At 47.4% G+C, this 26806-nt stretch overlaps 42 non-coding genes across 42 annotated transcripts; all 42 read right to left on the reverse strand.

Annotated features, from left to right (window-relative positions):
* Positions 1-756: 756 nt before the first annotated feature.
* Positions 757-875, reverse strand: TRNAI-UAU (transfer RNA isoleucine (anticodon UAU)). The gene is made up of 2 exons: positions 838-875; positions 757-802 (listed from the first exon to the last, which is right to left on the reverse strand). It is a non-coding gene; the product is annotated as a tRNA-Ile (tRNA).
* A 1414-nt stretch (positions 876-2289) lies between these two features.
* On the reverse strand, positions 2290-2408 carry TRNAL-UAA (transfer RNA leucine (anticodon UAA)). Its single transcript has 2 exons — positions 2371-2408; positions 2290-2322 (listed from the first exon to the last, which is right to left on the reverse strand). It is a non-coding gene; the product is annotated as a tRNA-Leu (tRNA).
* Positions 2409-2837: 429 nt separating this feature from the next.
* On the reverse strand, positions 2838-2956 carry TRNAL-UAA (transfer RNA leucine (anticodon UAA)). The gene is made up of 2 exons: positions 2919-2956; positions 2838-2883 (listed from the first exon to the last, which is right to left on the reverse strand). It is a non-coding gene; the product is annotated as a tRNA-Leu (tRNA).
* A 249-nt stretch (positions 2957-3205) lies between these two features.
* TRNAL-UAA (transfer RNA leucine (anticodon UAA)) lies at positions 3206-3324 on the reverse strand. Its single transcript has 2 exons — positions 3287-3324; positions 3206-3251 (listed from the first exon to the last, which is right to left on the reverse strand). It is a non-coding gene; the product is annotated as a tRNA-Leu (tRNA).
* A 246-nt stretch (positions 3325-3570) lies between these two features.
* Positions 3571-3689, reverse strand: TRNAL-UAA (transfer RNA leucine (anticodon UAA)). Its single transcript has 2 exons — positions 3652-3689; positions 3571-3616 (listed from the first exon to the last, which is right to left on the reverse strand). It is a non-coding gene; the product is annotated as a tRNA-Leu (tRNA).
* A 618-nt stretch (positions 3690-4307) lies between these two features.
* TRNAL-UAA (transfer RNA leucine (anticodon UAA)) lies at positions 4308-4426 on the reverse strand. Its single transcript has 2 exons — positions 4389-4426; positions 4308-4353 (listed from the first exon to the last, which is right to left on the reverse strand). It is a non-coding gene; the product is annotated as a tRNA-Leu (tRNA).
* A 61-nt stretch (positions 4427-4487) lies between these two features.
* TRNAL-UAA (transfer RNA leucine (anticodon UAA)) lies at positions 4488-4606 on the reverse strand. Its single transcript has 2 exons — positions 4569-4606; positions 4488-4533 (listed from the first exon to the last, which is right to left on the reverse strand). It is a non-coding gene; the product is annotated as a tRNA-Leu (tRNA).
* Positions 4607-5222: 616 nt separating this feature from the next.
* TRNAI-UAU (transfer RNA isoleucine (anticodon UAU)) lies at positions 5223-5341 on the reverse strand. The gene is made up of 2 exons: positions 5304-5341; positions 5223-5268 (listed from the first exon to the last, which is right to left on the reverse strand). It is a non-coding gene; the product is annotated as a tRNA-Ile (tRNA).
* A 685-nt stretch (positions 5342-6026) lies between these two features.
* TRNAL-CAA (transfer RNA leucine (anticodon CAA)) lies at positions 6027-6145 on the reverse strand. The gene is made up of 2 exons: positions 6108-6145; positions 6027-6072 (listed from the first exon to the last, which is right to left on the reverse strand). It is a non-coding gene; the product is annotated as a tRNA-Leu (tRNA).
* Positions 6146-6574: 429 nt separating this feature from the next.
* On the reverse strand, positions 6575-6693 carry TRNAL-CAA (transfer RNA leucine (anticodon CAA)). Its single transcript has 2 exons — positions 6656-6693; positions 6575-6620 (listed from the first exon to the last, which is right to left on the reverse strand). It is a non-coding gene; the product is annotated as a tRNA-Leu (tRNA).
* Positions 6694-6757: 64 nt separating this feature from the next.
* Positions 6758-6876, reverse strand: TRNAL-UAA (transfer RNA leucine (anticodon UAA)). Its single transcript has 2 exons — positions 6839-6876; positions 6758-6803 (listed from the first exon to the last, which is right to left on the reverse strand). It is a non-coding gene; the product is annotated as a tRNA-Leu (tRNA).
* Positions 6877-7125: 249 nt separating this feature from the next.
* TRNAL-CAA (transfer RNA leucine (anticodon CAA)) lies at positions 7126-7244 on the reverse strand. Its single transcript has 2 exons — positions 7207-7244; positions 7126-7171 (listed from the first exon to the last, which is right to left on the reverse strand). It is a non-coding gene; the product is annotated as a tRNA-Leu (tRNA).
* Positions 7245-8040: 796 nt separating this feature from the next.
* Positions 8041-8159, reverse strand: TRNAL-CAA (transfer RNA leucine (anticodon CAA)). The gene is made up of 2 exons: positions 8122-8159; positions 8041-8086 (listed from the first exon to the last, which is right to left on the reverse strand). It is a non-coding gene; the product is annotated as a tRNA-Leu (tRNA).
* Positions 8160-8772: 613 nt separating this feature from the next.
* TRNAL-CAA (transfer RNA leucine (anticodon CAA)) lies at positions 8773-8891 on the reverse strand. The gene is made up of 2 exons: positions 8854-8891; positions 8773-8818 (listed from the first exon to the last, which is right to left on the reverse strand). It is a non-coding gene; the product is annotated as a tRNA-Leu (tRNA).
* Positions 8892-10487: 1596 nt separating this feature from the next.
* Positions 10488-10606, reverse strand: TRNAL-CAA (transfer RNA leucine (anticodon CAA)). Its single transcript has 2 exons — positions 10569-10606; positions 10488-10533 (listed from the first exon to the last, which is right to left on the reverse strand). It is a non-coding gene; the product is annotated as a tRNA-Leu (tRNA).
* A 429-nt stretch (positions 10607-11035) lies between these two features.
* On the reverse strand, positions 11036-11154 carry TRNAL-CAA (transfer RNA leucine (anticodon CAA)). The gene is made up of 2 exons: positions 11117-11154; positions 11036-11081 (listed from the first exon to the last, which is right to left on the reverse strand). It is a non-coding gene; the product is annotated as a tRNA-Leu (tRNA).
* Positions 11155-11218: 64 nt separating this feature from the next.
* On the reverse strand, positions 11219-11337 carry TRNAL-UAA (transfer RNA leucine (anticodon UAA)). Its single transcript has 2 exons — positions 11300-11337; positions 11219-11264 (listed from the first exon to the last, which is right to left on the reverse strand). It is a non-coding gene; the product is annotated as a tRNA-Leu (tRNA).
* A 249-nt stretch (positions 11338-11586) lies between these two features.
* Positions 11587-11705, reverse strand: TRNAL-CAA (transfer RNA leucine (anticodon CAA)). Its single transcript has 2 exons — positions 11668-11705; positions 11587-11632 (listed from the first exon to the last, which is right to left on the reverse strand). It is a non-coding gene; the product is annotated as a tRNA-Leu (tRNA).
* A 796-nt stretch (positions 11706-12501) lies between these two features.
* TRNAL-CAA (transfer RNA leucine (anticodon CAA)) lies at positions 12502-12620 on the reverse strand. Its single transcript has 2 exons — positions 12583-12620; positions 12502-12547 (listed from the first exon to the last, which is right to left on the reverse strand). It is a non-coding gene; the product is annotated as a tRNA-Leu (tRNA).
* Positions 12621-13233: 613 nt separating this feature from the next.
* TRNAL-CAA (transfer RNA leucine (anticodon CAA)) lies at positions 13234-13352 on the reverse strand. The gene is made up of 2 exons: positions 13315-13352; positions 13234-13279 (listed from the first exon to the last, which is right to left on the reverse strand). It is a non-coding gene; the product is annotated as a tRNA-Leu (tRNA).
* A 1168-nt stretch (positions 13353-14520) lies between these two features.
* On the reverse strand, positions 14521-14639 carry TRNAL-UAA (transfer RNA leucine (anticodon UAA)). The gene is made up of 2 exons: positions 14602-14639; positions 14521-14566 (listed from the first exon to the last, which is right to left on the reverse strand). It is a non-coding gene; the product is annotated as a tRNA-Leu (tRNA).
* A 247-nt stretch (positions 14640-14886) lies between these two features.
* On the reverse strand, positions 14887-15005 carry TRNAL-UAA (transfer RNA leucine (anticodon UAA)). The gene is made up of 2 exons: positions 14968-15005; positions 14887-14932 (listed from the first exon to the last, which is right to left on the reverse strand). It is a non-coding gene; the product is annotated as a tRNA-Leu (tRNA).
* A 245-nt stretch (positions 15006-15250) lies between these two features.
* On the reverse strand, positions 15251-15369 carry TRNAL-CAA (transfer RNA leucine (anticodon CAA)). The gene is made up of 2 exons: positions 15332-15369; positions 15251-15296 (listed from the first exon to the last, which is right to left on the reverse strand). It is a non-coding gene; the product is annotated as a tRNA-Leu (tRNA).
* A 64-nt stretch (positions 15370-15433) lies between these two features.
* TRNAL-CAA (transfer RNA leucine (anticodon CAA)) lies at positions 15434-15552 on the reverse strand. The gene is made up of 2 exons: positions 15515-15552; positions 15434-15479 (listed from the first exon to the last, which is right to left on the reverse strand). It is a non-coding gene; the product is annotated as a tRNA-Leu (tRNA).
* Positions 15553-15616: 64 nt separating this feature from the next.
* TRNAL-UAA (transfer RNA leucine (anticodon UAA)) lies at positions 15617-15735 on the reverse strand. The gene is made up of 2 exons: positions 15698-15735; positions 15617-15662 (listed from the first exon to the last, which is right to left on the reverse strand). It is a non-coding gene; the product is annotated as a tRNA-Leu (tRNA).
* A 985-nt stretch (positions 15736-16720) lies between these two features.
* On the reverse strand, positions 16721-16839 carry TRNAI-UAU (transfer RNA isoleucine (anticodon UAU)). Its single transcript has 2 exons — positions 16802-16839; positions 16721-16766 (listed from the first exon to the last, which is right to left on the reverse strand). It is a non-coding gene; the product is annotated as a tRNA-Ile (tRNA).
* Positions 16840-18256: 1417 nt separating this feature from the next.
* On the reverse strand, positions 18257-18375 carry TRNAL-UAG (transfer RNA leucine (anticodon UAG)). Its single transcript has 2 exons — positions 18338-18375; positions 18257-18302 (listed from the first exon to the last, which is right to left on the reverse strand). It is a non-coding gene; the product is annotated as a tRNA-Leu (tRNA).
* Positions 18376-18437: 62 nt separating this feature from the next.
* TRNAL-UAA (transfer RNA leucine (anticodon UAA)) lies at positions 18438-18556 on the reverse strand. Its single transcript has 2 exons — positions 18519-18556; positions 18438-18483 (listed from the first exon to the last, which is right to left on the reverse strand). It is a non-coding gene; the product is annotated as a tRNA-Leu (tRNA).
* Positions 18557-18986: 430 nt separating this feature from the next.
* On the reverse strand, positions 18987-19105 carry TRNAL-UAA (transfer RNA leucine (anticodon UAA)). The gene is made up of 2 exons: positions 19068-19105; positions 18987-19032 (listed from the first exon to the last, which is right to left on the reverse strand). It is a non-coding gene; the product is annotated as a tRNA-Leu (tRNA).
* Positions 19106-19355: 250 nt separating this feature from the next.
* TRNAL-UAA (transfer RNA leucine (anticodon UAA)) lies at positions 19356-19474 on the reverse strand. Its single transcript has 2 exons — positions 19437-19474; positions 19356-19401 (listed from the first exon to the last, which is right to left on the reverse strand). It is a non-coding gene; the product is annotated as a tRNA-Leu (tRNA).
* A 798-nt stretch (positions 19475-20272) lies between these two features.
* On the reverse strand, positions 20273-20391 carry TRNAL-UAA (transfer RNA leucine (anticodon UAA)). The gene is made up of 2 exons: positions 20354-20391; positions 20273-20318 (listed from the first exon to the last, which is right to left on the reverse strand). It is a non-coding gene; the product is annotated as a tRNA-Leu (tRNA).
* Positions 20392-21009: 618 nt separating this feature from the next.
* Positions 21010-21128, reverse strand: TRNAL-UAA (transfer RNA leucine (anticodon UAA)). The gene is made up of 2 exons: positions 21091-21128; positions 21010-21055 (listed from the first exon to the last, which is right to left on the reverse strand). It is a non-coding gene; the product is annotated as a tRNA-Leu (tRNA).
* A 61-nt stretch (positions 21129-21189) lies between these two features.
* On the reverse strand, positions 21190-21308 carry TRNAL-UAA (transfer RNA leucine (anticodon UAA)). Its single transcript has 2 exons — positions 21271-21308; positions 21190-21235 (listed from the first exon to the last, which is right to left on the reverse strand). It is a non-coding gene; the product is annotated as a tRNA-Leu (tRNA).
* Positions 21309-22108: 800 nt separating this feature from the next.
* TRNAL-CAA (transfer RNA leucine (anticodon CAA)) lies at positions 22109-22227 on the reverse strand. The gene is made up of 2 exons: positions 22190-22227; positions 22109-22154 (listed from the first exon to the last, which is right to left on the reverse strand). It is a non-coding gene; the product is annotated as a tRNA-Leu (tRNA).
* Positions 22228-22291: 64 nt separating this feature from the next.
* Positions 22292-22410, reverse strand: TRNAL-CAA (transfer RNA leucine (anticodon CAA)). The gene is made up of 2 exons: positions 22373-22410; positions 22292-22337 (listed from the first exon to the last, which is right to left on the reverse strand). It is a non-coding gene; the product is annotated as a tRNA-Leu (tRNA).
* Positions 22411-22474: 64 nt separating this feature from the next.
* Positions 22475-22593, reverse strand: TRNAL-UAA (transfer RNA leucine (anticodon UAA)). Its single transcript has 2 exons — positions 22556-22593; positions 22475-22520 (listed from the first exon to the last, which is right to left on the reverse strand). It is a non-coding gene; the product is annotated as a tRNA-Leu (tRNA).
* Positions 22594-23024: 431 nt separating this feature from the next.
* Positions 23025-23143, reverse strand: TRNAL-CAA (transfer RNA leucine (anticodon CAA)). The gene is made up of 2 exons: positions 23106-23143; positions 23025-23070 (listed from the first exon to the last, which is right to left on the reverse strand). It is a non-coding gene; the product is annotated as a tRNA-Leu (tRNA).
* An 806-nt stretch (positions 23144-23949) lies between these two features.
* TRNAI-UAU (transfer RNA isoleucine (anticodon UAU)) lies at positions 23950-24068 on the reverse strand. The gene is made up of 2 exons: positions 24031-24068; positions 23950-23995 (listed from the first exon to the last, which is right to left on the reverse strand). It is a non-coding gene; the product is annotated as a tRNA-Ile (tRNA).
* A 1417-nt stretch (positions 24069-25485) lies between these two features.
* Positions 25486-25604, reverse strand: TRNAL-UAG (transfer RNA leucine (anticodon UAG)). The gene is made up of 2 exons: positions 25567-25604; positions 25486-25531 (listed from the first exon to the last, which is right to left on the reverse strand). It is a non-coding gene; the product is annotated as a tRNA-Leu (tRNA).
* Positions 25605-25666: 62 nt separating this feature from the next.
* On the reverse strand, positions 25667-25785 carry TRNAL-UAA (transfer RNA leucine (anticodon UAA)). The gene is made up of 2 exons: positions 25748-25785; positions 25667-25712 (listed from the first exon to the last, which is right to left on the reverse strand). It is a non-coding gene; the product is annotated as a tRNA-Leu (tRNA).
* Positions 25786-26214: 429 nt separating this feature from the next.
* On the reverse strand, positions 26215-26333 carry TRNAL-UAA (transfer RNA leucine (anticodon UAA)). Its single transcript has 2 exons — positions 26296-26333; positions 26215-26260 (listed from the first exon to the last, which is right to left on the reverse strand). It is a non-coding gene; the product is annotated as a tRNA-Leu (tRNA).
* A 250-nt stretch (positions 26334-26583) lies between these two features.
* Positions 26584-26702, reverse strand: TRNAL-UAA (transfer RNA leucine (anticodon UAA)). The gene is made up of 2 exons: positions 26665-26702; positions 26584-26629 (listed from the first exon to the last, which is right to left on the reverse strand). It is a non-coding gene; the product is annotated as a tRNA-Leu (tRNA).
* Positions 26703-26806: the final 104 nt, after the last annotated feature.

Consider the following 26806-nt stretch of genomic DNA (forward strand, 5'->3'; position numbering starts at 1 on the left):
TAAAGTAACAAAAAGAGTGTCAGAAGTGCGATTTGAACCCATGCCGACATACGTGGACCAGAAGCCTCGTTCAACCCGTATCACTGAGCAAGGTTTCCCTTAACTCTGGCGCCTTCGACCACTCGGCCATTATGACACGATATATAAGCCCCAGCCAAAGAAGACACTGACTTTATGCTCGTAGTAAAGAAAAAAAAGAGTTTGTCTGAAGTGGGATCTGAAGCCACGCCCACATACGTGGACCAGAAGCCTCGTTCAACCTGTATCACAGGGCGAGGTTTCCCTTAAGTCTGTCGCCTTCGACCACACGGCCATTCTGACACGATGTTTCAGCCCCGCAAAACGAGACACTGACTTTGTTCTGGTAGAAAAGTAAAAAAAAACAGAGTTTGTCAGAATTGGGAATCGAACCCACGCCCACATACGTGGACCAGAAGCCTAGTTCAACCCGTATCACTGGGCAAGGTTTCTCTTGAGTCTGGTGCTTTAGACCACTCGGCCCTTCTGACACGGTGTTTGAGACCAGCAAAAGGAGACACTGACTTTGTTCAGGTGGTAAAGTAAAAAAAGTTTCTCGGAAGTGGGATTCGAACCCACGCACACATACGTGGACTAAAAGCCTCGTTCAACCCGTATCACTGGGCAAGGTTTCTCTTGAGTCTGGTGCCTTAGACCACTCGGCCCTACTGACACAATATTTTAGCCCCAGCAAAAGAAGACATTGACTTTGTGCTGGTAGTAAAGTAAAAAAGAGTTTGTCAGAAGTGGGATTCGAACACACGCCCACATACGTGGACCAGAAGCCTCGTTCAACCCGTATCACAGGGCAAGGTTTTCCATAAGTCTGGCGCCTAAGACCACTCGGCCATTCTGACACGATATTTCAGCCCAGCAAAAGGAGACACTGACTTTGTTCTGGTAGTAAAGTAAAAAAAGTTTCTCAGAAGTGAGATTCGAACCCACGCACACACACGTGGGCCAGAAGCCTCGTTCAACCCATATCACTGGGCAAGGTTTCTTTTGAGTCTGGTGCCTTAGACCTGCCCCGCCGCGGTGGTCTAGTGGCTAATGTACTCGTCTGCTGACCCGCAAGTCGCGGGTTCGATTCCCGGCTGCGGCGGCTGCATTTCCGATGCAGGCGGAAATGTTGTAGGCCCATGTGCTCAGATTTGGGTGCACGTTAAAGAACCCCAGGTGGTCGAAATTTCCGGAGCCCTCCACTACGGCGTCTCTCATAATTCAATGGTGGTTTTGGGACGTTAAACCCCACAAATCAATCAATCATGGTGCCTTAGACCACTCAGCCCTTCTGACACAATATTTTAGCCCCAGCAAAAGAAGACATTGACTTTGTGCTGGTAGTAAAGTAAGAAAAATTCTCAGAAGTGAGATTCGAACCCACGCACACACACGTGGACCAGAAGCCTCTTTCAACCCATATCACTGGGCAAGGTTCCCCTTGAGTCGGGCGCCTTAGAGCACTCGGCCATTTTGACACGATATATCAGCCCCAAAAAGAAGACACTGACTTTTTGCTGGTAGTAAAGTAAAAAAAGTTTTCAGAATTGACATTCGAACCCACGCACACATACGTGGACAAGAAGCCTCGTTCAACCCGTATCACGTGGGAAGGTTCTTCTTGAGTCTGGTGCTTTAGACCACTCGGCCCTTTTGACACGCTTACAGCCCCAGCGAAAAAAGACACTTACTTTATGCTGGTAATAAAGTAAAAAAATGTTTGTCAGAAGTGGGATTCAAACCCACGCCCACATACTTTGACCAAAAGCGTCTTTCAACCCGTGTCACTGGGCAAGGTTTCCCTTGAATCTGGCGCCTTAGACCACTCGGCCATTCTGACACGATGTATCAGCCCCAGCAAAAAATACACTGACTTTGTGCTGGTAGTAAATTAAAAACGTTTGTCAGAAGTGCGATTCGAACCCACGCACACATACGTGGACCAGAATTCTCGTTACACTCTTATCACTCGGCAAGGTTTACTTTGAGTGTGGCACCTTAGACCACTCGGCCATTCTGATACGATATGTCAGCCCCAGTAAAAGAAGACACTGACTTTGTGCTGGTAGTAAAGTAAAAAAAAAGAGTTTGTCTGAAGTGGCATTTGAACCCACGCCCACACACCTGGACCAGAAGCCTCGTTCAACCCGTATCACTGGGCAAGGTTTCCCTTGAGACTGGCGCCTTAGACCACTCGGCAATAATTACACGATATTTCAGCCCCACCAAAAGGAGACACTGACTTTGTTCTGGTAGTAGATCAAAAAAGTTTGTCAGAAGTGGGATTCGAACCCACGCCCGCATACGTGGAATAGAAGCCTCGTTCAACCCGTATCACTGGGCAAGGCTTCCCTTAAGTCTGGTGCCTTCGACCACTCGGCCATTCTGACAGGATACTTCAGCCCAGCAAAAGGAGACACTGACTTTGTTATGGTAGTAAAGTAAGAAAAAATGTCAGAAGTGGGATTCGAACCCATGCACACATACGTGGACCAGAAGCCTTGTTCAATTCATATCACTGGGCAAGGTTTCCCTTGAGTCTGGCGCCTTCAACCACTCGGCCATTCTGATACGATTTATCAGCCCCAGCACAAGAAGACACTGACTTTGTGCTGGTAGTAAAGTAAAAAAAAGTTTGTCAGAAGTGGGAATCGAATCCATGCCCACATACGTGGACGAGAAGCCTCGTTCAACCCGTAATACTGGGCAAGGCTTCTCTTGAGTCTGGCGCCTTCGACCACTCGGCCATTCTGACACAATATTTCAGCCCAGCAAAAGGAGACACTGACTTTGATCTGGTAGTAAAGTAAAAAAAAGTTTGTCAAAAGTGGGATTTGAACCCACGCCCATATACGTGGACCAGAAGCCTCGTTCAACACGTATCACTGGGCAAAGTTTTTCTTAAGTCTGGCGCCTTCGACCACTCGGCCAATCTGACACAATATTTCAGCCCATCAAAAGGAGACACTGACTTTGCGCTGGTATTAAAGTAAAAAAAGTTTGTCAGAAAGAGGATTCAAATCCACGCCCATATACGTGGACCAGAAGCCTCGTTCAACCCGTATCACTGCGCAAGGTTTCCCTTATGTCTAGCGCCTTAGACCACTCGGCCATTTGGACACAATATTTCAGCCCAGCAAAAGGAGACACTTATTTTGTGCTGGTATTAAAGTAAAAAAATAGAGTCTGTCAGAAGTGGGATTTGAACCCACGCCCACATACGTGGACCAGAAGTCTCGTTCAACCCGTATCTCTGGGCAAGGTTCCCCTTAAGTCTGGCGCCTTTGACCACTCGGCCATTCTGCCATGATGATTCAGCCCAGCAAAAGGAGACACTGACTTTGTTCTGGTAGCAAAGTAAAAAAAGTTTGTCAGAAGTGGGATTCGAACCCATACCACATACGTGGACCAGAAGCTTCGTTCAACCCGGATCACTATGCAAGCTTTCCCTTGAGTCTGGCGTCTTGACTACTCGGCCATTCTGACTCGATATATCAGCACCTGAAAAAGAAAGACACTGACTTTATACTGGTAGTAAAGTAACAAAAAGAGAGTCAGAAGTGGGATTTGAACCCACGCCCACATACGTGGACCAGAAGCCTCGTTCAACCCGTATCACTGGGCAAAGTTTCCCTTAGGTCTGGCGCCTTAGACCACTCGGCAATTCTGACATGATATTTCAGCCCCAGCAAAAAAATACACTGACATTGTGCTGGTATTAAAGTAAAAAATAGAGTTTGGCAGAAGTGGGATTTGAACCCACGCCCACATACGTGATCCAGAAGCCTCGTTCAAGACGTACCACTGGGTAACGTTTTCCTTGCGTCTGGCGCCTTGAACCAGTCGGCCATTCTGACACGATATTTCAGCCCCAGCAAAAGAGATACTGACTTTGTGCTGGTAGTGAAGTAAAAAAAAGTTTGTCAGAAGTGGGATTCGAACCCACACCCACATACGTGGACCAGAAGCCTCGTTCAACCCGTATCACTGGGCAAGGTTTCCCTTGAGTCTGGCGCCTTAGACCACTCGGCATTTATTACACGATATTTCAGCCCCACCAAAAGGAGACACTGACTTTCTGCTGGTTTTAAAGTAAAAAGAAGGGTTTGTCAGATGTGGGATTTGAACCCACGCCCACATACGTGGACCAGAAGCCTCGTTCAACACATATCACTGGGCAAGGTTTCCCTTAAATCTGGCGCCTTCGACCACTCGGTCATTCTGACACAATATTTCGGCCCAGCAAAAGGAGACACTGACTTTGTTCTGGTAGTAGATCAAAAAAAGTTTGTCAGAAGTGGGATTTGAACCCACGCCCGCATACGTGGACCAGAAGCCTCGTTCAACCCGTATCACTAGGCACGGTTTCCCTTAAGTCTAGAGCCTTAGACCACTCGGCCATTCTGACAAAATATTTCAGCCCAGCAAAAGGAGACACTGACTTTGTGCTGGTATTAAAGTAAAAAAATTGTCAGAAGTGGGATTTGAACCCACGCCCACATGCGTGGACCAGAAGTCTCGTTCAACCCGTATCTCTGGGCAAGCTTTCCCTTAAGTCTGGCGCCTTTGACCACTCGGCCATTCTGCCATGATACTTCAGCCCAGCAAAAGGAGACACTGACTTTGTTCTGGTAATAAAATAAAAAAAAGTTTGGCAGAAGTGGGATTTGAACCCACGCCCACATACGTGGACCAGAAGCCTCGTTCAAGACGTATAACTGGGCAAAGTTTCCCTTGAGTCTTGCGCCTTGGACCACTCGGCATATCTGACACAATATATCAACCGCAGCAAAAGAAGACACTGACTTTAGGCTCGTAGTAAAGTAAAAAAAAAGAAAACGTCTGAAGTGGCATTTGAACCCACGCCCACACACCTGGACCAGAAGCCTCGTTCAACCCGTATCACTGGGCAAGGTTTCCCTTGAGTCTGGTGCCTTAGACCACTCAGCCCTTCTTACACGATGTTATAGCCCCAGCGAAAAAAGACACTTACTTTATGCTGGTAATAAATTAAAAAAAAATGTTTGTCAGAAGTGGGATTCAAACCCACGCCCACATACGTGGACCAAAAGCCTCTTTTAACCCGTATCACTGGGCAAGGTTTCCCTTGAGTCTGGCGCCTTAGACAACTCGGCTATTTTGATACGATATGTCAGCCCCAGCAAAAAAAGACACTGACTCTGTGCTGTAGTAAATAAAAAAATTGTCAGAAGTGGGATTCAAACCCACGCACACATACGTGGACCAGAAGCCTCGTTCAACCCGTATCACAGGGCAAGGTTTTCCATAAGTCTGGCGCCTTAGACCACTCGGCCATTCTGACACGATATTTCAGCCCAGCAAAAGGAGACACTGACTTTGTTCTGGTAGTAAAGTAAAAAAAGTTTCTCAGAAGTGAGATTCGAACCCACGCACACACACGTGGGCCAGAAGCCTCGTTCAACCCGTATCACTGGGCAAGGTTTCTCTTGAGTCTGGTGCCTTAGACCTGCCCCGCCGCGGTGGTCTAGTGGCTAAGGTACTCGGCTGCTGAACCGCAAGTCGCGGGTTCGATTCCCGGCTGCGGCGGCTGCATTTCCGATGGAGGCGGAAATGTTGTAGGCCCGTGTGCTCAGATTTGGGTGCACGTTAAAGAACCCCAGGTGCTCGAAATTTCCGGAGCCCTCCACTACGGCGTCTCTCATAATCAAATGGTGGTTTGGGGATGTTAAACCCCACAAATCAATCAATCATGGTGCCTTAGACCACTCGGCCCTTCTGACACAATATTTCAGCCCCAGCAAAAGAAGACATTGACTTTGTGCTGGTAGTAAAGTAAAAAAAGATTCTCAGAAGTGAGATTCGATCCCACGCACACACACGTGGACCAGAAGCCTCTTTCAACCCATATCACTGGGCAAGGTTCCCCTTGAGTCGGGCGCCTTAGACCACTCGGCCCTTCTGACACGATTATAGCCCCAGCGAAAAAAGACACTTACTTTATGCTGGTAATAAAGTAAAAAAATGTTTGTCAGAAGTGGGATTCAAACCCACGCCCACATACTTGGACCAAAAGCCTCTTTCAACCCGTGTCACTGGGCAAGGTTTCCCTTGAATCTGGCGCCTTAGACCACTCGGCCATTCTGACACGATGTATCAGCCCCAGCAAAAAATACACTGACTTTGTGCTGGTAGTAAATTAAAAAAGTTTGTCAGAAGTGCGATTCGAACCCACGCACACATACGTGGACCAGAATTCTCGTTACACTCTTATCACTCGGCAAGGTTTACTTTGAGTGTGGCACCTTAGACCACTCGGCCATTCTGATACGATATGTCAGCCCCAGTAAAAGAAGACACTGACTTTGTGCTGGTAGTAAAGTAAAAAAAAGTTTGTCAGAAGTGGAATTCGAACCCACGTCCACATACGTGGACCAGAAGCCTCGTTCAAGCCATATCACTGGGAAAGGTTTCCCTTGAGTCTGGTGCTTTAGACCACTCGGCCCTTCTGACACGGTGTTTTAGCCCCAGTAAAAGAAGACACTGACTTTGTGCTGGTAGTAAAGTAAAAAAAGTTTGTCAGAAGTGGAATTCGAACCCTCGCCCACATACGTGGACCAGAAGCCTCGTTCAAGCCATATCACTGAGAAAGGTTTCCCTTGAGTCTGGCGCCTTAAACCACTCGGCCATTCTGACACAATATTTCAGCCCCAGCAAAAGGGGACACTGACTTTGTGCCGGTAGTAAAGTAAAAAAAGTTTGTCAGAAGTGGGATTCGAACCCATGCCCACATACGTGGACCAGAAGCCTCCTTGAACCCGTATCACTAGGCAAGGTTTTCTTTAAGTCTGGCGCCTTAGACCACTCGGCTCTTCTGACTCGATATATCAGCACCAGCAAAAGAAAGACACTGACTTTATACTGGTAGTAAAGTAACAAAAAGAGTGTCAGAAGTGCGATTTGAACCCAAGCCGACATACGTGGACCAGAAGCCTCGTTCAACCCGTATCACTGTGCAAGGTTTCCCTTAAGTCTGGCGGCTTCGATCACTCATCCATTCTGACACAATATATCAGCCCAGCAAAAGGAGACACTGACTTTGTACTGCTAGTAAAGTAAAAAAAAGTTTGTCAGAAGTGGGATTCGAACCCACGCCCACATACGTGGACCAGAAGCCTCGTTCAACCCGTATCACTGGGCAAGGTTTCTCTTGAGTCTGGTGCTTTAGACCACTCGGCCCTTCTGACACGATGTTTCAGCCCCAGCAAAAGAAGACACTGACTTTATGCTGGTAGTAAAGTAAAAAAGAGTTTGCCAGAATTGGGATTCGAACCCACGCCCACATACGTGGACCAGAAGCCTCGGTCAACCCGTATCACAGGGCAAGGTTTCCCTTAATTTTGGCGCCTAAGACCACTCGGCCATTCTGACACGATATTTCAGCCCAGCTAAAGGAGACACTGACTTTGTTCTGGTAGTAAAGTAAAAAAAGTTTGTCAGAAGTGGGATACGAACCCACGCACACATACGTGGACCACCAGCCTCGTTACACACTTATCACTGGGCAAGGTTTACTTGAGTCTGGCGCCTTAGACCACTCGGCCATTCTGACACGATATATCAGCCTCAGCAAAAGAAGACACTGATTTTATGCTCGTAGTAAAGTAAAAAAAAGAGTTTGTCTGAAGTGGGATTTGAACCCACACCCACATTCGTGGACCAGAGGCCTCGTTCAACCCGTATCACTGGGCAAGGTTTCCCTTGAGTCTGGCGCCTTACACCACTCGGCCATGCTGACACGATATATTAGCCCCAGCAAAAAAGACACTGACTTTATGCTGGTAGTAAAGTAAATAAGTTTGTCAGAAGTGGGATTCAAACCCACGCACACATACGTGGACAAGAAGCCTCGTTCAACCCGTATCACGGGGCAAGGTTACCCTTGAGTCTGGCGCCTTACACCACTCGGCCATGCTGACACGATATATAAGCCCCAGCGAAAAAGACACTGACTTTATGCTGGTAGTAAAGTAAGAAAAAGTTTGTCAGAAGTGGGATTCGAACCCACGCCCACTTACGTGGACCAGAAGCCTCGTTCAACCGGTATCACTGGGCAAGGTTTTCCTTGAGTCTGGCGCCTTAGACCTCTCGGCCATTATGACACGATATATAAGCCCCAGCCAAAGAAGACACTCACTTTATGCTCGTAGTAAAGTAAAAAAAAGAGTTTGTCTGAATTGGGATCTGAAGCCACGCCCACATACGTGGACCAGAAGCCTCGTTCAACACGTATTACTGGGCAAGGCTTTCTCTAGTCTGGCGCCTTCCACCACTTGGCCATTCTGACACAATAGTTCAGTCCAGCAAAAGGAGACATTGACTTTGTTCTGGTAGTAAAGTAAAAAAAGTTTGTCAGAAGTGGGATTCAAACCCACGCACACATACGTGGACAAGAAGCCTCGTTCAACCCGTATCACGGGGCAAGGTTTCTCTTGAGTCTGGTGCCTTAGACCACTCGGCCCTTTTTACACGATGTTATAGCCCCAGCGAAAAAAGACACTTACTTTATGCTGGTAGTAAAGTAAAAAATTTTGTCAGAAGTGCGATTCGAACCCACGCACACATACGTGGACCAGAATTCTCGTTACACTCTTATCACTCGGCAAGGTTTACTTTGAGTCTGGCACCTTAGACCACTCGGCCATTCTGATACGATATGTCAGCCCCAGTAAAACAAGACACTGACTTTGTGCTGGTAGTAAAGTAAAAAAGGTTTGTCAGAAGTGGAATTCGAACCCACGCCCACATGCGTGGACCAGAAGCCTCGTTCAAGCCATATCACTGGGAAAGGTTTCCCTTGAGTCTGGCGCCTTAAACCACTCGGCCATTCTGACACGATATTTCAGCCCCAGCAAAAGGAGACACTGATTTTTTGCCGGTAGTAAAGTAAAAAAAAGTTTGTCAGAAGTGGGATTCGAACATATGCCCACATACGTGGACCAGAAGCCTCGTTGAACCCGTATCACTGGGCAAGGTTTCCCTTGAATCTGGCGCCTTAGACCACTCGGCCATTCTGACACGAAATATCAGCCGCAGCAAAAGAAGACACTGACTTTGTGCTGGTAGTAAAGTAAAAAACGAATTTTGTCAGAAGTGCGCATCAAACGCATGCCCACATACATGGACCAGAAGCCTCGTTCAACCCGTATCACTGGGCAAGGTTACCCTTGAGTCTGGCACCTTACACCACTCGGCCATGCTGAAACGATATATTAGCCCCAGGAAAAAAGACACTGACTTTGTTATGGTAGTAAAGTAAAAAAATATGCAAGAAGTGGGATTCGAACCCACGCCCACATACGTGGACCAGAAGCCTCGTTCAACCCGTATCACAGGGCAAGGTTTCCCTTAAGTCTGGCGCCTTCGATCACTCGGCCATTCTGACACGATATTTCAGCCCAGCAAAAGGAGACACTGACTTTGTTCTGGAAGTAAAGTAAAAAAAATTGTCAGAAGTGGGATTCGAACCCATGCACACATACGTGGACGAGAAGCCTCGTTCAATTCATATCACTGGGCAAGGTTTCCCTTGAGTCTGGCGCCTTAGACAACTCGGCTATTTTGATACGATATGTCAGCCCCAGCAAAAAAAGACACTGACTCTGTGCTGTAGTAAATAAAAAAATTGTCAGAAGTGGGATTCAAATCCACGCACACATACGTGGACCAGAAGCCTCGTTCAACCCGTATCACAGGGCAAGGTTTTCCATAAGTCTGGCGCCTTAGACCACTCGGCCATTCTGACACGATATTTCAGCCCAGCAAAAGGAGACACTGACTTTGTTCTGGTAGTAAAGTAAAAAAAGTTTCTCAGAAGTGAGATTCGAACCCACGCACACACACGTGGGCCAGAAGCCTCGTTCAACCCGTATCACTGGGCAAGGTTTCTCTTGAGTCTGGTGCCTTAGACCTGCCCCGCCGCGGTGGTCTAGTGGCTAAGGTACTCGGCTGCTGACCCGCAAGTCGCGGGTTCGATTCCCGGCTGCGGCGGCTGCATTTCCGATGGAGGCGGAAATGTTGTAGGCCCGTGTGCTCAGATTTGGGTGCACGTTAAAGAACCCCAGGTGCTCGAAATTTCCGGAGCCCTCCACTACGGCGTCTCTCATAATCAAATGGTGGTTTGGGGATGTTAAACCCCACAAATCAATCAATCATGGTGCCTTAGACCACTCGGCCCTTCTGACACAATATTTCAGCCCCAGCAAAAGAAGACATTGACTTTGTGCTGGTAGTAAAGTAAAAAAAGATTCTCAGAAGTGAGATTCGATCCCACGCACACACACGTGGACCAGAAGCCTCTTTCAACCCATATCACTGGGCAAGGTTCCCCTTGAGTCGGGCGCCTTAGACCACTCGGCCCTTCTGACACGATTATAGCCCCAGCGAAAAAAGACACTTACTTTATGCTGGTAATAAAGTAAAAAAATGTTTGTCAGAAGTGGGATTCAAACCCACGCCCACATACTTGGACCAAAAGCCTCTTTCAACCCGTGTCACTGGGCAAGGTTTCCCTTGAATCTGGCGCCTTAGACCACTCGGCCATTCTGACACGATGTATCAGCCCCAGCAAAAAATACACTGACTTTGTGCTGGTAGTAAATTAAAAAAGTTTGTCAGAAGTGCGATTCGAACCCACGCACACATACGTGGACCAGAATTCTCGTTACACTCTTATCACTCGGCAAGGTTTACTTTGAGTGTGGCACCTTAGACCACTCGGCCATTCTGATACGATATGTCAGCCCCAGTAAAAGAAGACACTGACTTTGTGCTGGTAGTAAAGTAAAAAAAAGTTTGTCAGAAGTGGAATTCGAACCCACGTCCACATACGTGGACCAGAAGCCTCGTTCAAGCCATATCACTGGGAAAGGTTTCCCTTGAGTCTGGTGCTTTAGACCACTCGGCCCTTCTGACACGGTGTTTTAGCCCCAGTAAAAGAAGACACTGACTTTGTGCTGGTAGTAAAGTAAAAAAAGTTTGTCAGAAGTGGAATTCGAACCCTCGCCCACATACGTGGACCAGAAGCCTCGTTCAAGCCATATCACTGAGAAAGGTTTCCCTTGAGTCTGGCGCCTTAAACCACTCGGCCATTCTGACACAATATTTCAGCCCCAGCAAAAGGGGACACTGACTTTGTGCCGGTAGTAAAGTAAAAAAAGTTTGTCAGAAGTGGGATTCGAACCCATGCCCACATACGTGGACCAGAAGCCTCCTTGAACCCGTATCACTAGGCAAGGTTTTCTTTAAGTCTGGCGCCTTAGACCACTCGGCTCTTCTGACTCGATATATCAGCACCAGCAAAAGAAAGACACTGACTTTATACTGGTAGTAAAGTAACAAAAAGAGTGTCAGAAGTGCGATTTGAACCCAAGCCGACATACGTGGACCAGAAGCCTCGTTCAACCCGTATCACTGTGCAAGGTTTCCCTTAAGTCTGGCGGCTTCGATCACTCATCCATTCTGACACAATATATCAGCCCAGCAAAAGGAGACACTGACTTTGTACTGCTAGTAAAGTAAAAAAAAGTTTGTCAGAAGTGGGATTCGAACCCACGCCCACATACGTGGACCAGAAGCCTCGTTCAACCCGTATCACTGGGCAAGGTTTCTCTTGAGTCTGGTGCTTTAGACCACTCGGCCCTTCTGACACGATGTTTCAGCCCCAGCAAAAGAAGACACTGACTTTATGCTGGTAGTAAAGTAAAAAAGAGTTTGCCAGAATTGGGATTCGAACCCACGCCCACATACGTGGACCAGAAGCCTCGGTCAACCCGTATCACAGGGCAAGGTTTCCCTTAATTTTGGCGCCTAAGACCACTCGGCCATTCTGACACGATATTTCAGCCCAGCTAAAGGAGACACTGACTTTGTTCTGGTAGTAAAGTAAAAAAAGTTTGTCAGAAGTGGGATACGAACCCACGCACACATACGTGGACCACCAGCCTCGTTACACACTTATCACTGGGCAAGGTTTACTTGAGTCTGGCGCCTTAGACCACTCGGCCATTCTGACACGATATATCAGCCTCAGCAAAAGAAGACACTGATTTTATGCTCGTAGTAAAGTAAAAAAAAGAGTTTGTCTGAAGTGGGATTTGAACCCACACCCACATTCGTGGACCGGAGGCCTCGTTCAACCCGTATCACTGGGCAAGGTTTCCCTTGAGTCTGGCGCCTTACACCACTCGGCCATGCTGACACGATATATTAGCCCCAGCAAAAAAGACACTGACTTTATGCTGGTAGTAAAGTAAATAAGTTTGTCAGAAGTGGGATTCAAACCCACGCACACATACGTGGACAAGAAGCCTCGTTCAACCCGTATCACGGGGCAAGGTTACCCTTGAGTCTGGCGCCTTACACCACTCGGCCATGCTGACACGATATATAAGCCCCAGCAAAAAAGACACTGACTTTATGCTGGTAGTAAAGTAAGAAAAAGTTTGTCAGAAGTGGGATTCGAACCCACGCCCACTTACGTGGACCAGAAGCCTCGTTCAACCGGTATCACTGGGCAAGGTTTTCCTTGAGTCTGGCGCCTTAGACCTCTCGGCCATTATGACACGATATATAAGCCCCAGCCAAAGAAGACACTCACTTTATGCTCGTAGTAAAGTAAAAAAAAGAGTTTGTCTGAATTGGGATCTGAAGCCACGCCCACATACGTGGACCAGAAGCCTCGTTCAACACGTATTACTGGGCAAGGCTTTCTCTAGTCTGGCGCCTTCCACCACTTGGCCATTCTGACACAATAGTTCAGTCCAGCAAAAGGAGACATTGACTTTGTTCTGGTAGTAAAGTAAAAAAAGTTTGTCAGAAGTGGGATTCAAACCCACGCACACATACGTGGACAAGAAGCCTCGTTCAACCCGTATCACGGGGCAAGGTTTCTCTTGAGTCTGGTGCCTTAGACCACTCGGCCCTTTTTACACGATGTTATAGCCCCAGCGAAAAAAGACACTTACTTTATGCTGGTAGTAAAGTAAAAAATTTTGTCAGAAGTGCGATTCGAACCCACGCACACATACGTGGACCAGAATTCTCGTTACACTCTTATCACTCGGCAAGGTTTACTTTGAGTCTGGCACCTTAGACCACTCGGCCATTCTGATACGATATGTCAGCCCCAGTAAAACAAGACACTGACTTTGTGCTGGTAGTAAAGTAAAAAAGGTTTGTCAGAAGTGGAATTCGAACCCACGCCCACATGCGTGGACCAGAAGCCTCGTTCAAGCCATATCACTGGGAAAGGTTTCCCTTGAGTCTGGCGCCTTAAACCACTCGGCCATTCTGACACGATATTTCAGCCCCAGCAAAAGGAGACACTGATTTTTTGCCGGTAGTAAAGTAAAAAAAAGTTTGTCAGAAGTGGGATTCGAACATATGCCCACATACGTGGACCAGAAGCCTCGTTGAACCCGTATCACTGGGCAAGGTTTCCCTTGAATCTGGCGCCTTAGACCACTCGGCCATTCTGACACGAAATATCAGCCGCAGCAAAAGAAGACACTGACTTTGTGCTGGTAGTAAAGTAAAAAACGAATTTTGTCAGAAGTGCGCATCAAACGCATGCCCACATACATGGACCAGAAGCCTCGTTCAACCCGTATCACTGGGCAAGGTTACCCTTGAGTCTGGCACCTTACACCACTCGGCCATGCTGAAACGATATATTAGCCCCAGGAAAAAAGACACTGACTTTGTTATGGTAGTAAAGTAAAAAAATATGCAAGAAGTGGGATTCGAACCCACGCCCACATACGTGGACCAGAAGCCTCGTTCAACCCGTATCACAGGGCAAGGTTTCCCTTAAGTCTGGCGCCTTCGATCACTCGGCCATTCTGACACGATATTTCAGCCCAGCAAAAGGAGACACTGACTTTGTTCTGGAAGTAAAGTAAAAAAAATTGTCAGAAGTGGGATTCGAACCCATGCACACATACGTGGACGAGAAGCCTCGTTCAATTCATATCACTGGGCAAGGTTTCCCTTGAGTCTGGCGCCTTCAACCACTCGGCAATTCTGACATGATATTTCAGCCCCAGCAAAAAAAGACACTGACATTGTGCTCGTAGTAAAGTAAAAAAAAGAGTTTGTCTGAAGTGGGATCTGAAGCCACGCCCACATACGTGGACCAGAAGCCTCGTTCAACCCGTATCACAGGGCGGGGTTTACCATAAGTCTGGCGCCTTCGACCACACGGCCATTCTGACACGATGTTTCAGCCCCGCAAAACGAGACACTGACTTTGTTCTGGTAGAAAAGTAAAAAAACAGAGTTTGTCAGAATTGGGAATCGAACCCACGCCCACATACGTGGACCAGAAGCCTAGTTCAACCCGTATACTGGGCAAGGTTTCTCTTGAGTCTGGTGCTTTAGACCACACGGCCCTTCTGACACGGTGTTTTAGCCCCAGCAAAAGAAGACACTGAGTTTATGCTGGTACTAAAGTAAAAAAGAGTTTGCCAGAAGTGGGATTCGAACCCACACCCACATACATGGACCAGAAGCCTCGTTCAACCCGTATCACAGGGCAAGGTTTCCCTTAAGTCTGGCGCATTAGACCACTCGGCCATTCTGACACGATATTTCAGACCAGCAAAAGGAGACACTGACTTTGCTCAGGTGGTAAAGTAAAAAAAGATTCTCGGAAGTGGGATTCGAACCCACGCAAACATACGTGGACCAAAAGCCTCGTTTAACACGTATCACTGGGCAAGGTTTCTCTTGAGTCTGGTGCCTTACAAAACTCGGCCCTTCTGACACGATGTTTTAGCCCCAGCAAAAGAAGACACTGAGTTTATGCTGGTAGTAAAGTAAAAAAGAGTTTGCCAGAAGTGGGATTCGAACCCACGCCCACATACGTGGACCAGAAGCCTCGTTCAACCCGTATCACAGGGCAAGGTTTCCCTTAAGTCTGGCGCCTTAGACCACTCGCCCATTCTGACACGATATTTCAGACCAGCAAAAGGAGACACTGACTTTGTTCAGGTGGTAAAGTAAAAAAAGTTTTTCGGAAGTGGGATTCGAACCCACGCACACATACGTGGACCAAAAGCGTCGTTCAACCCGTATCACTGGGCAAGGTTTCGCTTGAGCCTGGTGCCTTAGACCACTCGGCCCTTCTGACACAATATTTCAGCCCCAGCAAAATTAGACACTGACTTTGTTCTGGTAGTAAAGTAAAAAAAAATGTCAAAAGTGGGATTCGAACCCACGCACACATACGTGGACCAGAAGCCTTGTTCAATATATATCACTGGGCATGGTTTCCCTTGAGTCTGGCGCCTTCAACCACTCGGCCATTCTGATACGATATATCAGCCCCAGCAAAAAAAGACACTGACTCTGTGCTGGTAGTAAAGTAAAAAAAGTTTGTCAGAAGTGGGAATCGAACCCATGCCCACAAAAGTGGACTAGAAGCCTCGTTCAACCCGTATCACTGGGCAAGGCTTCTCTTGAGTCTGGCGCCTTCGATCACTCGGCCATTCTGACACAATATTTCAGCCCAGCAAATGGAGACACTGACTTTGTTCTGGTAGTAAAGTAAAAGAAAGTTTGTCAGAAGTGGGATTTGAACCCACGCCCACATACGTGGACCAGAAGCCTCGTTCAACACGTATCACTGGGCAAAGTTTCCCTTAAGTCTGGCGCTCTCGACCACTCGGCCATTCTGACAAAATATTTCAGCCCAGCAAAAGGAGACATTGACTTTGTTCTGGTAGTAAAGTAAAAAAAAAGTTTGTCAGAAGTGGGATTCGAACCCATGCCACATACGTGGACCAGAAGCTTCGTTCAACCCGTATCACTATGCAAGCTTTTCCTTGAGTCTGGCGTCTCGACTACTCGGCCATTGGACTCGATATATCAGCTCCAGCAAAGCAAGACACTGACTTTATACTGGTAGTAAAGTAACAAAAAGAGAGTCAGAAGGGGGGTTTGAACCCACGCCCACATACGTCGACACGAAAACCTCGTTCAACCCGTATCACTGGGCAAGGTTTTCCTTGAGGTTGGCGCCTTAGACCACTCGGCCATTCTGACACGATATATTAGCCCCAGCAAAAGAAGACACTGACTTTATGCTCGTAGTAAAGAAAAAAAAGAGTTTGTCTGAAGTGGGATCTGAAGCCACGCCCACATACGTGGACCAGAAGCCTCGTTCAACCTGTATCACAGGGCGAGGTTTCCCTTAAGTCTGGCGCCTTCGACCACACGGCCATTCTGACACGATGTTTCAGCCCCGCAAAACGAGACACTGACTTTGTTCTGGTAGAAAAGTAAAAAAAACAGAGTTTGTCAGAATTGGGAATCGAACCCACGCCCACATACGTGGACCAGAAGCCTAGTTCAACCCGTATCACTGGGCAAGGTTTCTCTTGAGTCTGGTGCTTTAGACCACTCGGCCCTTCTGACACGGTGTTTCAGACCAGCAAAAGGAGACACTGACTTTGTTCAGGTGGTAAAGTAAAAAAAGTTTCTCGGAAGTGGGATTCGAACCCACGCACACATACGTGGACCAAAAGCCTCGTTCAACCCGTATCACTGGGCAAGGTTTCTCTTGAGTCTGGTGCCTTAGACCACTCGGCCCTACTGACACAATATTTTAGCCCCAGCAAAAGAAGACATTGACTTTGTGCTGGTAGTAAAGTAAAAAAGAGTTTGTCAGAAGTGGGATTCGAACACACGCCCACATACGTGGACCAGAAGCCTCGTTCAACCCGTATCACAGGGCAAGGTTTTCCATAAGTCTGGCGCCTAAGACCACTCGGCCATTCTGACACGATATTTCAGCCCAGCAAAAGGAGACACTGACTTTGTTCTGGTAGTAAAGTAAAAAAAGTTTCTCAGAAGTGAGATTCGAACCCACGCACACACACGTGGGCCAGAAGCCTCATTCAACCCATATCACTGGGCAAGGTTTCTTTTGAGTCTGGTGCCTTAGACCTGCCCCGCCGCGGTGGTCTAGTGGCTAAGGTACTCGTCTGCTGACCCGCAAGTCGCGGGTTCGATTCCCGGCTGCGGCGGCTGCATTTCCGATGGAGGCGGAAATGTTGTAGGCCCATGTGCTCAGATTTGGGTGCACGTTAAAGAACCCCAGGTGGTCGAAATTTCCGGAGCCCTCCACTACGGCGTCTCTCATAATTCAATGGTGGTTTTGGGACGTTAAACCCCACAAATCAATCAATCATGGTGCCTTAGACCACTCAGCCCTTCTGACACAATATTTTAGCCCCAGCAAAAGAAGACATTGACTTTGTGCTGGTAGTAAAGTAAGAAAAATTCTCAGAAGTGAGATTCGAACCCACGCACACACACGTGGACCAGAAGCCTCTTTCAACCCATATCACTGGGCAAGGTTCCCCTTGAGTCGGGCGCCTTAGAGCACTCGGCCATTCTGACACGATATATCAGCCCCAAAAAGAAGACACTGACTTTTTGCTGGTAGTAAAGTAAAAAAAGTTTTCAGAATTGACATTCGAACCCACGCACACATACGTGGACAAGAAGCCTCGTTCAACCCGTATCACGTGGCAAGGTTCTTCTTGAGTCTGGTGCTTTAGACCACTCGGCCCTTCTGACACGCTTATAGCCCCAGCGAAAAAAGACACTTACTTTATGCTGGTAATAAAGTAAAAAAATGTTTTTCAGAAGTGGGATTCAAACCCACGCCCACATACTTTGACCAAAAGCGTCTTTCAACCCGTGTCACTGGGCAAGGTTTCCCTTGAATCTGGCGCCTTAGACCACTCGGCCATTCTGACACGATGTATCAGCCCCAACAAAAAATACACTGACTTTGTGCTGGTAGTAAATTAAAAACGTTTGTCAGAAGTGCGATTCGAACCCACGCACACATACGTGGACCAGAATTCTCGTTACACTCTTATCACTCGGCAAGGTTTACTTTGAGTGTGGCACCTTAGACCACTCGGCCATTCTGATACGATATGTCAGCCCCAGTAAAAGAAGACACTGACTTTGTGCTGGTAGTAAAGTAGAAAAAAGAGTTTGTCTGAAGTGGCATTTGAACCCACGCCCACACACCTGGACCAGAAGCCTCGTTCAACCCGTATCACTGGGCAAGGTTTCCCTTGAGACTGGCGCCTTAGACCACTCGGCAATAATTACACGGTATTTCAGCCCCACCAAAAGGAGACACTGACTTTCTGCTGGTAGTAAAGTAAAAAGAAGGGTTTGTCAGAAGTGGGATTTGAACCCACGCCCACATACGTGGACTAGAAGCCTCGTTCAACATGTATCACTGGGCATGGTTTCCCCTAAATCTGGCGCCTTCGACCACTCGGCCATTCTGACACGATATTTCGGCCCAGCAAAAGGAGACACTGACTTTGTTCTGGTAGTAGATCAAAAAAGTTTGTCAGAAGTGGGATTCGAACCCACGCCCGCATACGTGGTCTAGAAGCCTCGTTCAACCCGTATCACTGGGCAAGGCTTCCCTTAAGTCTGGTGCCTTCGACCACTCGGCCATTCTGACAGGATACTTCAGCCCAGCAAAAGGAGACACTGACTTTGTTATGGTAGTAAAGTAAGAAAAAATGTCAGAAGTGGGATTCGAACCCATGCACACATACGTGGACCAGAAGCCTTGTTCAATTCATATCACTGGGCAAGGTTTCCCTTGAGTCTGGCGCCTTCAACCACTCGGCCATTCTGATACGATTTATCAGCCCCAGCAAAAGAAGACACTGACTTTGTGCTGGTAGTAAAGTAAAAAAAAGTTTGTCAGAAGTGGGAATCGAATCCATGCCCACATACGTGGACGAGAAGCCTCGTTCAACCCGTAATACTGGGCAAGGCTTCTCTTGAGTCTGGCGCCTTCGACCACTCGGCCATTCTGACACAATATTTCAGCCCAGCAAAAGGAGACACTGACTTTGATCTGGTAGTAAAGTAAAAAAAAAGTTTGTCAAAAGTGGGATTTGAACCCACGCCCACATACGTAGACCAGAAGCCTCGTTCAACACGTATCACTGGGCAAAGTTTCCCTTAAGTCTGGCGCCTTCGACCACTCGGCCAATCTGACACAATATTTCAGCCCATCAAAAGGAGACACTGACTTTGCGCTGGTATTAAAGTAAAAAAAGTTTGTCAGAAAGAGGATTCAAATCCACGCCCATATACGTGGACCAGAAGCCTCGTTCAACCCGTATCACTGCGCAAGGTTTCCCTTATGTCTAGCGCCTTAGACCACTCGGCCATTTGGACACAATATTTCAGCCCAGCAAAAGGAGACACTTATTTTGTGCTGGTATTAAAGTAAAAAAAATAGAGTCTGTCAGAAGTGGGATTTGAACCCACGCCCACATACGTGGACCAGAAGTCTCGTTCAACCCGCATCTCTGGGCAAGGTTCCCCTTAAGTCTGGCGCCTTTGACCACTCGGCCATTCTGCCATGATGCTTCAGCCCAGCAAAAGGAGACACTGACTTTGTTCTGGTAGTAAAGTAAAAAGATGTTTGTCAGAAGTGGGATTTGAACCCACGCCCACATACGTGTACCAGAAGCCTCGTTCAAGACGTATCACTGGGCAAAGTTTCCCTTGAGTCTGGCGCCTTGGACCACTCGGCATATCTGACAAAATATATCAGCCCCAGCAAAAGAAGACACTGACTTTATGCTCGTAGTAAAGTAAAAAAAAGAGTTTGTATGAAGTGGCATTTGAACCCACGCCCACACACCTGGACCAGAAGCCTTGTTAAACCCGTATCACTGGGCAAGGTTTCCCTTAAGTCTGGCGCTTTCGACCACTCGGCCATTCAGACACACTATTTTAGCCCAGCAAAAGGAGACACTGACTTTGTTCTGGTAGTAAAGTAAAAAAAAGTTTGTCAGAAGTGGGATTTGAACGCACGCCCCCATACTTGGACCAGAAGCCTCGTTCAACACGTATTACTGGGCAAGGTTTCCCTTTAGTCTGGCGCCTTTAACCACTTGGCCATTCTGACACAATATTTCAGCCCAGCAAAAGGAGAGATTGACTTTGTTCTGGTAGTAAAGTAAAAAAAGTTTGTCAGAAGTGGGATTCGAACCCATACCACATACGTGGACCAGAAGCTTCGTTCAACCCGTATCACTATGCAAGCTTTCCCTTGAGTCTGGCGTCTTGACTACTCGGCCATTCTGACTCGATATATCAGGACCTGAAAAAGAAAGACACTGACTTTATACTGGTAGTAAAGTAACAAAAAGAGAGTCAGAAGTGGGATTTGAACCCACGCCCACATACGTGGCCCAGAAGCCTCGTTCAACCCGTATCACTGGGCAAAGTTTCCCTTAGGTCTGGCGCCTTAGACCACTCGGCAATTCTGACATGATATTTCAGCCCCAGCAAAAAAATACACTGACATTGTGCTGGTATTAAAGTAAAAAATAGAGTTTGGCAGAAGTGGGATTTGAACCCACGCCCACATACGTGATCCAGAAGCCTCGTTCAAAACGTACCACTGGGTAACGTTTTCCTTGCGTCTGGCGCCTTGAACCAGTCGGACATTCTGACACGATATTTCAGCCCCAGCAAAAGAGATACTGACTTTGTGCTGGTAGTGAAGTAAAAAAAAGTTTGTCAGAAGTGGGATTCGAACCCACACCCACATACGTGGACCAGAAGCCTCGTTCAACCCGTATCACTGGGCAAGGTTTCCCTTGAGTCTGGCGCCTTAGACCACTCGGCATTTATTACACGATATTTCAGCCCCACCAAAAGGAGACACTGACTTTCTGCTGGTTTTAAAGTAAAAAGAAGGGTTTGTCAGATGTGGGATTTGAACCCACGCCCACATACGTGGACCAGAAGCCTCGTTCAACACATATCACTGGGCAAGGTTTCCCTTAAATCTGGCGCCTTCGACCACTCAGTCATTCTGACACAATATTTCGGCCCAGCAAAAGGAGACACTGACTTTGTTCTGGTAGTAGATCAAAAAAAGTTTGTCAGAAGTGGGATTTGAACCCACGCCCGCATACGTGGACCAGAAGCCTCGTTCAACCCGTATCACTAGGCACGGTTTCCCTTAAGTCTAGAGCCTTAGACCACTCGGCCATTCTGACAAAATATTTCAGCCCAGCAAAAGGAGACACTGACTTTGTGCTGGTATTAAAGTAAAAAAATTGTCAGAAGTGGGATTTGAACCCACGCCCACATACGTGGACCAGAAGTCTCGTTCAACCCGTATCTCTGGGCAAGGTTTCCCTTAAGTCTGGCGCCTTTGACCACTCGGCCAATCTGCCATGATACTTCAGCCCAGCAAAAGGAGACACTGACTTTGTTCTGCTAATAAAGTAAAAAAAAAGTTTGGCAGAAGTGGGATTTGAACCCACGCCCACATACGTGGACCAGAAGCCTCGTTCAAGACGTATAACTGGGCAAAGTTTCCCTTGAGTCTTGCGCCTTGGACCACTCGGCATATCTGACACAATATATCAACCGCAGCAAAAGAAGACACTGACTTTAGGCTCGTAGTAAAGTAAAAAAAAAGAAAACGTCTGAAGTGGCATTTGAACCCACGCCCACACACCTGGACCAGAAGCCTCGTTCAACCCTTATCACTGGGCAAGGTTTCCCTTGAGTCTGGTGCCTTAGACCACTCAGCCCTTCTTACACGATGTTATAGCCCCAGCGAAAAAAGACACTTACTTTATGCTGGTAATAAAGTAAAAAAAAATGTTTGTCAGAAGTGGGATTCAAACCCACGCCCACATACGTGGACCAAAAGCCTCTTTTAACCCGTATCACTGGGCAAGGTTTCCCTTGAGTCTGGCGCCTTAGACAACTCGGCAATTTTGATACGATATGTCAGCCCCAGCAAAAAAAGACACTGACTCTGTGCTGTAGTAAATAAAAAAATTGTCAGAAGTGGGATTCAAACCCACGCACACATACGTGGACCAGAAGCCTCGTTCAACCCGTATCACTGGGCAAGGTTTCGCTTGAGCCTGGTGCCTTAGACCACTCGGCCCTTCTGACACAATATTTCAGCCCCAGCAAAATTAGACACTGACTTTGTTCTGGTAGTAAAGTAAAAAAAAAATGTCAAAAGTGGGATTCGAACCCACGCACACATACGTGGACCAGAAGCCTTGTTCAATATATATCACTGGGCATGGTTTCCCTTGAGTCTGGCGCCTTCAACCACTCGGCCATTCTGATACGATATATCAGCCCCAGCAAAAAAAGACACTGACTTTGTGCTGGTAGTAAAGTAAAAAAAGTTTGTCAGAAGTGGGAATCGAACCCATGCCCACAAAAGTGGACTAGAAGCCTCGTTCAACCCGTATCACTGGGCAAGGCTTCTCTTGAGTCTGGCGCCTTCGATCACTCGGCCATTCTGACACAATATTTCAGCCCAGCAAATGGAGACACTGACTTTGTTCTGGTAGTAAAGTAAAAGAAAGTTTGTCAGAAGTGGGATTTGAACCCACGCCCACATACGTGGACCAGAAGCCTCGTTCAACACGTATCACTGGGCAAAGTTTCCCTTAAGTCTGGCGCTCTCGACCACTCGGCCATTCTGACAAAATATTTCAGCCCAGCAAAAGGAGACATTGACTTTGTTCTGGTAGTAAAGTAAAAAAAAAGTTTGTCAGAAGTGGGATTCGAACCCATGCCACATACGTGGACCAGAAGCTTCGTTCAACCCGTATCACTATGCAAGCTTTTCCTTGAGTCTGGCGTCTCGACTACTCGGCCATTGGACTCGATATATCAGCTCCAGCAAAGCAAGACACTGACTTTATACTGGTAGTAAAGTAACAAAAAGAGAGTCAGAAGGGGGGTTTGAACCCACGCCCACATACGTCGACACGAAAACCTCGTTCAACCCGTATCACTGGGCAAGGTTTTCCTTGAGGTTGGCGCCTTAGACCACTCGGCCATTCTGACACGATATATTAGCCCCAGCAAAAGAAGACACTGACTTTATGCTGGTAGTAAAGTAAGAAAAAGTCTGTCAGAAGTGGGATTCGAACCCACGCCCACTTACGTGGACCAGAAGCCTCGTTCAACCCGTATCACTAGGCAAGATTTTCCTTGAGTCTGGCGCCTTAGACCACTCGGCTATTCTGACTCAATATATCAGCACCAGTAAAAGAAAGAGACTGACTTTATACTGGTAGTAAAGTAACAAAAAGAGTGTCAGAAGTGCGATTTGAACCCATGCCGACATACGTGGACCAGAAGCCTCGTTCAACCCGTATCACTGGGCAAGGTTTCCCTTAACTCTGGCGCCTTCGACCACTCGGCCATTATGACACGATATATAAGCCCCAGCCAAAGAAGACACTGACTTTATGCTCGTAGTAAAGAAAAAAAAAGAGTTTGTCTGAAGTGGGATCTGAAGCCACGCCCACATACGTGGACCAGAAGCCTCGTTCAACCTGTATCACAGGGCGAGGTTTCCCTTAAGTCTGGCGCCTTCGACCACACGGCCATTCTGACACGATGTTTCAGCCCCGCAAAACGAGACACTGACTTTGTTCTGGTAGAAAAGTAAAAAAAAACAGAGTTTGTCAGAATTGGGAATCGAACCCACGCCCACATACGTGGACCAGAAGCCTAGTTCAACCCGTATCACTGGGCAAGGTTTCTCTTGAGTCTGGTGCTTTAGACCACTCGGCCCTTCTGACACGGTGTTTCAGACCAGCAAAAGGAGACACTGACTTTGTTCAGGTGGTAAAGTAAAAAAAGTTTCTCGGAAGTGGGATTCGAACCCACGCACACATACGTGGACCAAAAGCCTCGTTCAACCCGTATCACTGGGCAAGGTTTCTCTTGAGTCTGGTGCCTTAGACCACTCGGCCCTACTGACACAATATTTTAGCCCCAGCAAAAGAAGACATTGACTTTGTGCTGGTAGTAAAGTAAAAAAGAGTTTGTCAGAAGTGGGATTCGAACACACGCCCACATACGTGGACCAGAAGCCTCGTTCAACCCGTATCACAGGGCAAGGTTTTCCATAAGTCTGGCGCCTAAGACCACTCGGCCATTCTGACACGATATTTCAGCCCAGCAAAAGGAGACACTGACTTTGTTCTGGTAGTAAAGTAAAAAAAGTTTCTCAGAAGTGAGATTCGAACCCACGCACACACACGTGGGCCAGAAGCCTCATTCAACCCATATCACTGGGCAAGGTTTCTTTTGAGTCTGGTGCCTTAGACCTGCCCCGCCGCGGTGGTCTAGTGGCTAAGGTACTCGTCTGCTGACCCGCAAGTCGCGGGTTCGATTCCCGGCTGCGGCGGCTGCATTTCCGATGGAGGCGGAAATGTTGTAGGCCCATGTGCTCAGATTTGGGTGCACGTTAAAGAACCCCAGGTGGTCGAAATTTCCGGAGCCCTCCACTACGGCGTCTCTCATAATTCAATGGTGGTTTTGGGACGTTAAACCCCACAAATCAATCAATCATGGTGCCTTAGACCACTCAGCCCTTCTGACACAATATTTTAGCCCCAGCAAAAGAAGACATTGACTTTGTGCTGGTAGTAAAGTAAGAAAAATTCTCAGAAGTGAGATTCGAACCCACGCACACACACGTGGACCAGAAGCCTCTTTCAACCCATATCACTGGGCAAGGTTCCCCTTGAGTCGGGCGCCTTAGAGCACTCGGCCATTCTGACACGATATATCAGCCCCAAAAAGAAGACACTGACTTTTTGCTGGTAGTAAAGTAAAAAAAGTTTTCAGAATTGACATTCGAACCCACGCACACATACGTGGACAAGAAGCCTCGTTCAACCCGTATCACGTGGCAAGGTTCTTCTTGAGTCTGGTGCTTTAGACCACTCGGCCCTTCTGACACGCTTATAGCCCCAGCGAAAAAAGACACTTACTTTATGCTGGTAATAAAGTAAAAAAATGTTTTTCAGAAGTGGGATTCAAACCCACGCCCACATACTTTGACCAAAAGCGTCTTTCAACCCGTGTCACTGGGCAAGGTTTCCCTTGAATCTGGCGCCTTAGACCACTCGGCCATTCTGACACGATGTATCAGCCCCAGCAAAAAATACACTGACTTTGTGCTGGTAGTAAATTAAAAACGTTTGTCAGAAGTGCGATTCGAACCCACGCACACATACGTGGACCAGAATTCTCGTTACACTCTTATCACTCGGCAAGGTTTACTTTGAGTGTGGCACCTTAGACCACTCGGCCATTCTGATACGATATGTCAGCCCCAGTAAAAGAAGACACTGACTTTGTGCTGGTAGTAAAGTAAAAAAAAGAGTTTGTCTGAAGTGGCATTTGAACCCACGCCCACACACCTGGACCAGAAGCCTCGTTCAACCCGTATCACTGGGCAAGGTTTCCCTTGAGACTGGCGCCTTAGACCACTCGGCAATAATTACACGATATTTCAGCCCCACCAAAAGGAGACACTGACTTTCTGCTGGTAGTAAAGTAAAAAGAAGGGTTTGTCAGAAGTGGGATTTGAACCCACGCCCACATACGTGGACTAGAAGCCTCGTTCAACATGTATCACTGGGCATGGTTTCCCCTAAATCTGGCGCCTTCGACCACTCGGCCATTCTGACACGATATTTCGGCCCAGCAAAAGGAGACACTGACTTTGTTCTGGTAGTAGATCAAAAAAGTTTGTCAGAAGTGGGATTCGAACCCACGCCCGCATACGTGGTCTAGAAGCCTCGTTCAACCCGTATCACTGGGCAAGGCTTCCCTTAAGTCTGGTGCCTTCGACCACTCGGCCATTCTGACAGGATACTTCAGCCCAGCAAAAGGAGACACTGACTTTGTTATGGTAGTAAAGTAAGAAAAAATGTCAGAAGTGGGATTCGAACCCATGCACACATACGTGGACCAGAAGCCTTGTTCAATTCATATCACTGGGCAAGGTTTCCCTTGAGTCTGGCGCCTTCAACCACTCGGCCATTCTGATACGATTTATCAGCCCCAGCAAAAGAAGACACTGACTTTGTGCTGGTAGTAAAGTAAAAAAAAGTTTGTCAGAAGTGGGAATCGAATCCATGCCCACATACGTGGACGAGAAGCCTCGTTCAACCCGTAATACTGGGCAAGGCTTCTCTTGAGTCTGGCGCCTTCGACCACTCGGCCATTCTGACACAATATTTCAGCCCAGCAAAAGGAGACACTGACTTTGATCTGGTAGTAAAGTAAAAAAAAGTTTGTCAAAAGTGGGATTTGAACCCACGCCCACATACGTGGACCAGAAGCCTCGTTCAACACGTATCACTGGGCAAAGTTTCCCTTAGGTCTGGCGCCTTCGACCACTCGGCCAATCTGACACAATATTTCAGCCCATCAAAAGGAGACACTGACTTTGCGCTGGTATTAAAGTAAAAAAAGTTTGTCAGAAAGAGGATTCAAATCCACGCCCATATACGTGGACCAGAAGCCTCGTTCAACCCGTATCACTGCGCAAGGTTTCCCTTATGTCTAGCGCCTTAGACCACTCGGCCATTTGGACACAATATTTCAGCCCAGCAAAAGGAGACACTTATTTTGTGCTGGTATTAAAGTAAAAAAAATAGAGTCTGTCAGAAGTGGGATTTGAACCCACGCCCACATACGTGGACCAGAAGTCTCGTTCAACCCGCATCTCTGGGCAAGGTTCCCCTTAAGTCTGGCGCCTTTGACCACTCGGCCATTCTGCCATGATGCTTCAGCCCAGCAAAAGGAGACACTGACTTTGTTCTGGTAGTAAAGTAAAAAGATGTTTGTCAGAAGTGGGATTTGAACCCACGCCCACATACGTGTA

Source organism: Rhipicephalus microplus, chromosome 2 (assembly GCF_043290135.1).
Source record: "Rhipicephalus microplus isolate Deutch F79 chromosome 2, USDA_Rmic, whole genome shotgun sequence".
Taxonomy (NCBI): Eukaryota; Metazoa; Arthropoda; class Arachnida; order Ixodida; family Ixodidae; genus Rhipicephalus; species Rhipicephalus microplus.